Source organism: Nerophis ophidion, linkage group LG08, assembly GCF_033978795.1.
Source record: "Nerophis ophidion isolate RoL-2023_Sa linkage group LG08, RoL_Noph_v1.0, whole genome shotgun sequence".
NCBI classification, from domain to species: Eukaryota; Metazoa; Chordata; class Actinopteri; order Syngnathiformes; family Syngnathidae; genus Nerophis; species Nerophis ophidion.
In genome coordinates, this window is record NC_084618.1 from 73,024 (window position 1) to 78,812 (window position 5,789).

The 5,789-nt window shown below is 46.5% G+C and overlaps 1 non-coding gene across 1 annotated transcript in view; it reads right to left on the reverse strand.

The window, feature by feature from the left end:
- Window positions 1-5,404: 5,404 nt before the first annotated feature.
- LOC133558467 (28S ribosomal RNA) overlaps window positions 5,405-5,789 on the reverse strand; it is a 3,990-nt gene continuing 3,605 nt past the window's right edge. The window contains exon 1 of the ribosomal RNA XR_009807949.1: window positions 5,405-5,789. This exon is cut by the window's right edge and continues 3,605 nt beyond it. This is a non-coding gene — a ribosomal RNA (28S ribosomal RNA).

Below are 5,789 nucleotides of genomic sequence, written 5' to 3' on the forward strand. Positions count from 1 at the left end.
ACAAAAAGCTGGATTTTTTCTAAGTGTCAAGGAGGGTGTCGCTTCCAGAAGGCCCGCCCGCCTTGGATCACCACCCGGTTAAGAAAAATGAAAAAAGTCCCTCTAGTTAATGGAAGTCAGCAACAAAAAGCTGGAATTTTTCTAAGTGTCAAGGAGGGTGTCGCTTACAGAAGGCCCACCCGCCTTGGATCGACACCCGGTTAAGAAAAATGAAAAAAGTCCCTCTATGTGATGGTAGTCAGCAACAAAAAGCTGGAATTTTTCTAAGTGTCAAGGAGGGTGTCGCTTACAGAAGGCCCACCCGCCTTGGATCGACACCCGGTTAAGAAAAATGAAAAAAGTCCCTCTATTTAATGGAAGTCAGCAACAAAAAGCTGCAAATATGACAGAGTATCTAGGAGGGTGTCGCTTCCAGAAGGCCCACCCGCCGTCAGCAACAAAAAGCTGGCTAACCCTAACCCTAACCCTAACCCTAATCCCAACCCTAACCCTAACCCTAACCCTAGGTGTCCAGGCGGGGGTCCCTTCCAGGAGGCCCCCCGGCCTTGGATCACCAGCCGGGTCGATAAGTCAAAAGTAGTCCCTCTATTTGATGGAAGTCAGAGGAAAAAAGCTGGAAATATGACAAGGTGTTCCGGAGGGAGTCCCTTCAAGAACGCCCCGCTAACCCTAACCCTAATCCCAACCCTAACCCTAACCCTAACCCTAAGTGTCCAGGCGGGTGTCCATTCCAGAAGGCCCACCCGCCTTGGATCACATTCCGGTTAAGAAACATGAAAAAAGTCCCTCTATTGAATGGAAGTCAGCACAAAAAAGCTGAAAATATGACAAAGTGTCAAGGAGGGTGTCGCTTCCAGAAGGCCCGCCCGCCTTGGATCGACACCCGGCTAAGAAACATGAAAAAAGTCCCTCTATTTAATGGAAGTCAGAGGGAAAAAAAGCTGGAATTTTTCTAAGTGTCAAAGTCGGGATTTTTTCTAAGTGTCAACTTTTGGAGTACCAACCCTTCCAAAACAAAGTCGGGATTTTTTCTAAGTGTCAACTTTTGGAGTACCAACCCTTCCAAAACAAAGTCGGGATTTTTTCTAAGTGTCAACTTTTGGAGTACCAACCCTTCCAAAACAAAGTCGGGATTTTTTCTAAGTGTCAACTTTTGGAGTACCAACACTTCCAAAACAAAGTCGGGATTTTTTCTAAGTGTCAACTTTTCGCGTACCAACCCTTCCAAAATAAAGTCGGGATTTTTTCTAAGTGTCAACTTTTAAAAGTCGGGATTTTTTCTAAGTGTCCACTTTTGCTGTACCATGCCCTCCAGGGTCATAGAAGCCCCAGAGTGAGACCTAAACAACCGGGCCGAGTGATGTCATTTGGGGCCCTATTTTGAGTCATTTTGTGGGATTTCGGTGACGCCGAGGAGCGAAGCAGGTGTTCCGGGAGGGGGGTGCCTGTCCATTTAAGAAGGCCGGCTTGCCGTGGATCTACACCCGGGTAGGGAATTCAAAATAGGTCCCTCTATTTGCTGGAAGTCAGCACAAAATATAGCTGTACATTTGCCCAAGGCTCTAAAGAGGGAAAGGCAACTTTAAGCCTGAAAAGGAAAGCGGGGATTTGGAGCCCTCCGGTGGACTTCCGCCGCCGCTGCACCCTTAGCTGGAAGTCAGTGCCAAAAAAAAAAAAGAAGCTGCGAATAGTGTCCATGTGCCTGTCCCTTTAGGAAAGCCGGCTTGCCGTGGATCTCCACCCGGGTGGGGAATTCCAAATAGGTCCCTCTATTTGATGGAAGTCAGCAACAAAAAGCTGGAATTTTTCTAAGTGTCAAGGAGGGTGTCACTTCCAGAAGGCCCACCATTCTTGGATCGACACCCGGTTAAGAAAAATGAAAAAAGTCCCTCTATTTGATGGAAGTCAGCAACAAAAAGCTGGATTTTTTCTAAGTGTCAAGGAGGGTGTCGCTTCCAGAAGGCCCACCACCTGCCTTGGATCACCACCCGGTTAAGAAAAATGAAAAAAGTCCCTCTAGTTAATGGAAGTCAGCAACAAAAAGCTGGAATTTTTCTAAGTGTCAAGGAGGGTGTCGCTTCCAGAAGGCCCACCTGCCTTGGATCACCACCCGGTTAAGAAAAATGAAAAAAGTCCCTCTAGTTAATGGAAGTCAGCAACAAAAAGCTGGATTTTTTCTAAGTGTCAAGGAGGGTGTCGCTTCCAGAAGGCCCACCTGCCTTGGATCGACACCCGGTTAAGAAAAATGAAAAAAGTCCCTCTATTTGATGGAAGTCAGCAACAAAAAGCTGGATTTTTTCTAAGTGTCAAGGAGGGTGTCGCTTCCAGAAGGCCCACCTGCCTTGGATCACCACCCGGTTAAGAAAAATGAAAAAAGTCCCTCTAGTTAATGGAAGTCAGCAACAAAAAGCTGGATTTTTTCTAAGTGTCAAGGAGGGTGTCGCTTCCAGAAGGCCCACCTGCCTTGGATCGACACCCGGTTAAGAAAAATGAAAAAAGTCCCTCTATTTGATGGAAGTCAGCAACAAAAAGCTGGATTTTTTCTAAGTGTCAAGGAGGGTGTCGCTTCCAGAAGGCCCACCTGCCTTGGATCACCACCCGGTTAAGAAAAATGAAAAAAGTCCCTCTAGTTAATGGAAGTCAGCAACAAAAAGCTGGAATTTTTCTAAGTGTCAAGGAGGGTGTCGCTTCCAGAAGGCCCACCTGCCTTGGATCGACACCCGGTTAAGAAAAATGAAAAAAGTCCCTCTATTTGATGGAAGTCAGCAACAAAAAGCTGGATTTTTTCTAAGTGTCAAGGAGGGTGTCGCTTCCAGAAGGCCCACCCGCCTTGGATCGACACCCGGTTAAGAAACATGGAAAAAGTCCCTCTATTTGATGGAAGTCAGCAACAAAAAGCTGGATTTTTTCTAAGTGTCAAGGAGGGTGTCGCTTCCAGAAGGCCCACCCGCCTTGGATCGACACCCGGTTAAGAAAAATGAAAAAAGTCCCTCTATTTAATGGAAGTCAGCAACAAAAAGCTGGATTTTTTCTAAGTGTGAAGGAGAGGGTCGCTTCCAGAAGGCCCACCTGCCTTGGATCGACACCCGGTTAAGAAACATGGAAAAAGTCCCTCTATTTGATGGAAGTCAGCAACAAAAAGCTGGATTTTTTCTAAGTGTCAAGGAGGGTGTCGCTTCCAGAAGGCCCACCCGCCTTGGATCGACACCCGGTTAAGAAACATGGAAAAAGTCCCTCTATTTGATGGAAGTCAGCAACAAAAAGCTGGATTTTTTCTAAGTGTCAAGGAGGGTGTCGCTTCCAGAAGGCCCACCCGCCTTGGATCGACACCCGGTTAAGAAACATGGAAAAAGTCCCTCTATTTGATGGAAGTCAGCAACAAAAAGCTGGATTTTTTCTAAGTGTCAAGGAGGGTGTCGCTTCCAGAAGGCCCACCCGCCTTGGATCGACACCCGGTTAAGAAACATGGAAAAAGTCCCTCTATTTGATGGAAGTCAGCAACAAAAAGCTGGATTTTTTCTAAGTGTAAAAGTTGGGATTTTTTCTAAGTGTCAACTTTTGGTGTACCAACCCTTCCAAAATAAAGTCGGGATTTTTTCTAAGTGTCAACTTTTGGTGTACCAACCCTTCCAAAATAAAGTCGGGATTTTTTCTAAGTGTCAACTTTTGGTGTACCAACCCTTCCAAAATAAAGTCGGGATTTTTTCTAAGTGTCAACTTTTGGTGTACCAACACTTCCAAAATAAAGTGGGGATTTTTTCTAAGTGTCAACTTATATAGTCGGGATTTTTTCTAAGTGTCAACTTATAAAGTGGGGATTTTTTTCCAAGTGTCAACCTGTAAAGTGGGGATTTTTTTCCCAAGTGTCCACTTTTGGTTCACCATGCCTTCCAGAGTCAAAGAAGCCCCCGAGTGAGACCCAAAAAACCGGACCGAGTGATGTCATTTGGGGTCCTATTTTCAGTCATTTTGTGGATTTCGGTGACGCCGAGGAGGGAAGCAGGTGTCAAGGGACAGGGGGGGTGCCTGTCCCTTTAAGAAGGCCGGCTTGCCGTGGATCTACACCCGGGTAGGGAATTCAAAACAGGTCCCTCTATTTGCTGGAAGTCAGCACAAAAAAGCTGGAAATATGACAGGGGAAAAAAAAAAAGAAGAAGCTGCAATGATGGCAGAGTGTCCATGTGCCTGTCCCTTTAAGAAGGCCGGCTTGCCGTGGATCTCCACCCGGGTGGGGAATTCCAAATAGGTCCCTCTATTTGCTGGAAGTGCCCCCCCAAAAAGCTGTCCATTTCCCCAAGTTTTTAAGGAGGGAAAAGCCACTTTAAGCCTAAAAAGGAAAGCGGGGATTTGGAGCCCTCCGGTGGACTTCCGCCGCCGCTGCACCCTTAGAAGAAAAAGCTGCACTTATGGCAGAGTGTCCATGTGCCTGTGCCTTTAGGAAGGCCGGCTTGCCGTGGTTCTGCACCAGGGTAGGGAATTCAAAATAGGTCCCTCTATCTGCTGGAAGTCAGCACAAAAAAAAGCTGGAAATATGACAGAGTGTCAACTTTTAGTGTAATAGACCTGCGAAAGTCAAAGTCGGGATTTTTTCTAAGTGTCCACTTTTGGTGTACCAACCTTTCCAAAATAAAGTGGGGATTTTTTCTAAGTGTCCACTTTTGGTGTACCAACCTTTCCAAAATAAAGTGGGGATTTTTTCTAAGTGTCAACTTATAAAGTCGGGATTTTTTCTAAGTGTCAACTTATAAAGTGGGGATTTTTTCCAAGTGTCAACTTATAAAGTGGGGATTTTTTCCAAGTGTCAACTTATAAAGTGGGGATTTTTTCCAAGTGTCAACTTATATAGTCGGGATTTTTTTTCAAAGTGTCAACTTGTAAAGTGGGGATTTTTTCCAAGTGTCTACTTTTGGTTCACCATGCCTTCCAGAGTCAAAGAAGCCCCCGAGTGAGACCCAAAGAACCGGACCGAGTGATGTCATTTGGGGCCCTATTTTGAGTCATTTTGTGGGATTTCGGTGACGCCGAGGAGGGAAGCAGGTGTCAAGGGACAGGGGGGTGCCTGTCCCTTTAAGAAGGCCGGCTTGCCGTGGATCTACACCCGGGTAGGGAATTCAAAACAGGTCCCTCTATTTGCTGGAAGTCAGCACGAAAAAAAGCTGGAAATATGACAGAGTGCCCCCCAAAAAAAAAGAAGCTGCAATGATGGCAGAGTGTCCATGTTGCTGTCCCTTTAGGAAGGCCGGCTCGCCGTGGATCTCCACCCGGGTGGGGAATTCCAAATAGGTCCCTCCATTTGCTGGAAGTGCCCCCCCCAAAAGCTGTCCATTTCCCCAAGTTTTTAAGGGAAACAAAAACCAGGGTTGGGGTTGGATGCATCACACTGTAAGTCTCGGCTGCAGCCAGAAGCAAGTATTAAAAAGGTAGACATCAACCATCATTTAAAAAGGGGAAAACAAATCCATTCATCAATAAATCATATCCAAATTAAAAAAAAGAGGCAGCTCAAAAGAGAGGGTGTGTGTCCAGCAGAAAATAGGCATGATAAACAAAGAGGGCTGGGGTTTGGAGGAGGGCAAAATGTCCCGCAGCCGGCCGCCCGAGTTCCGGGATGCCCAGCACGTCCATAACGCACCCCGCAAAGTCAAACTGGAAGTGGAGGGGAAAAAAGCTGGGAAAGAAGTTGAATGTCCTCAAAGTGTTCCAAAATCAGTCCCACGAGTCCCGCAGCTGGCCACCCGAGTCCAGGGAAGCCCGGCACCTCCGTAACAAGGCCCGCAAAGTCACACTGC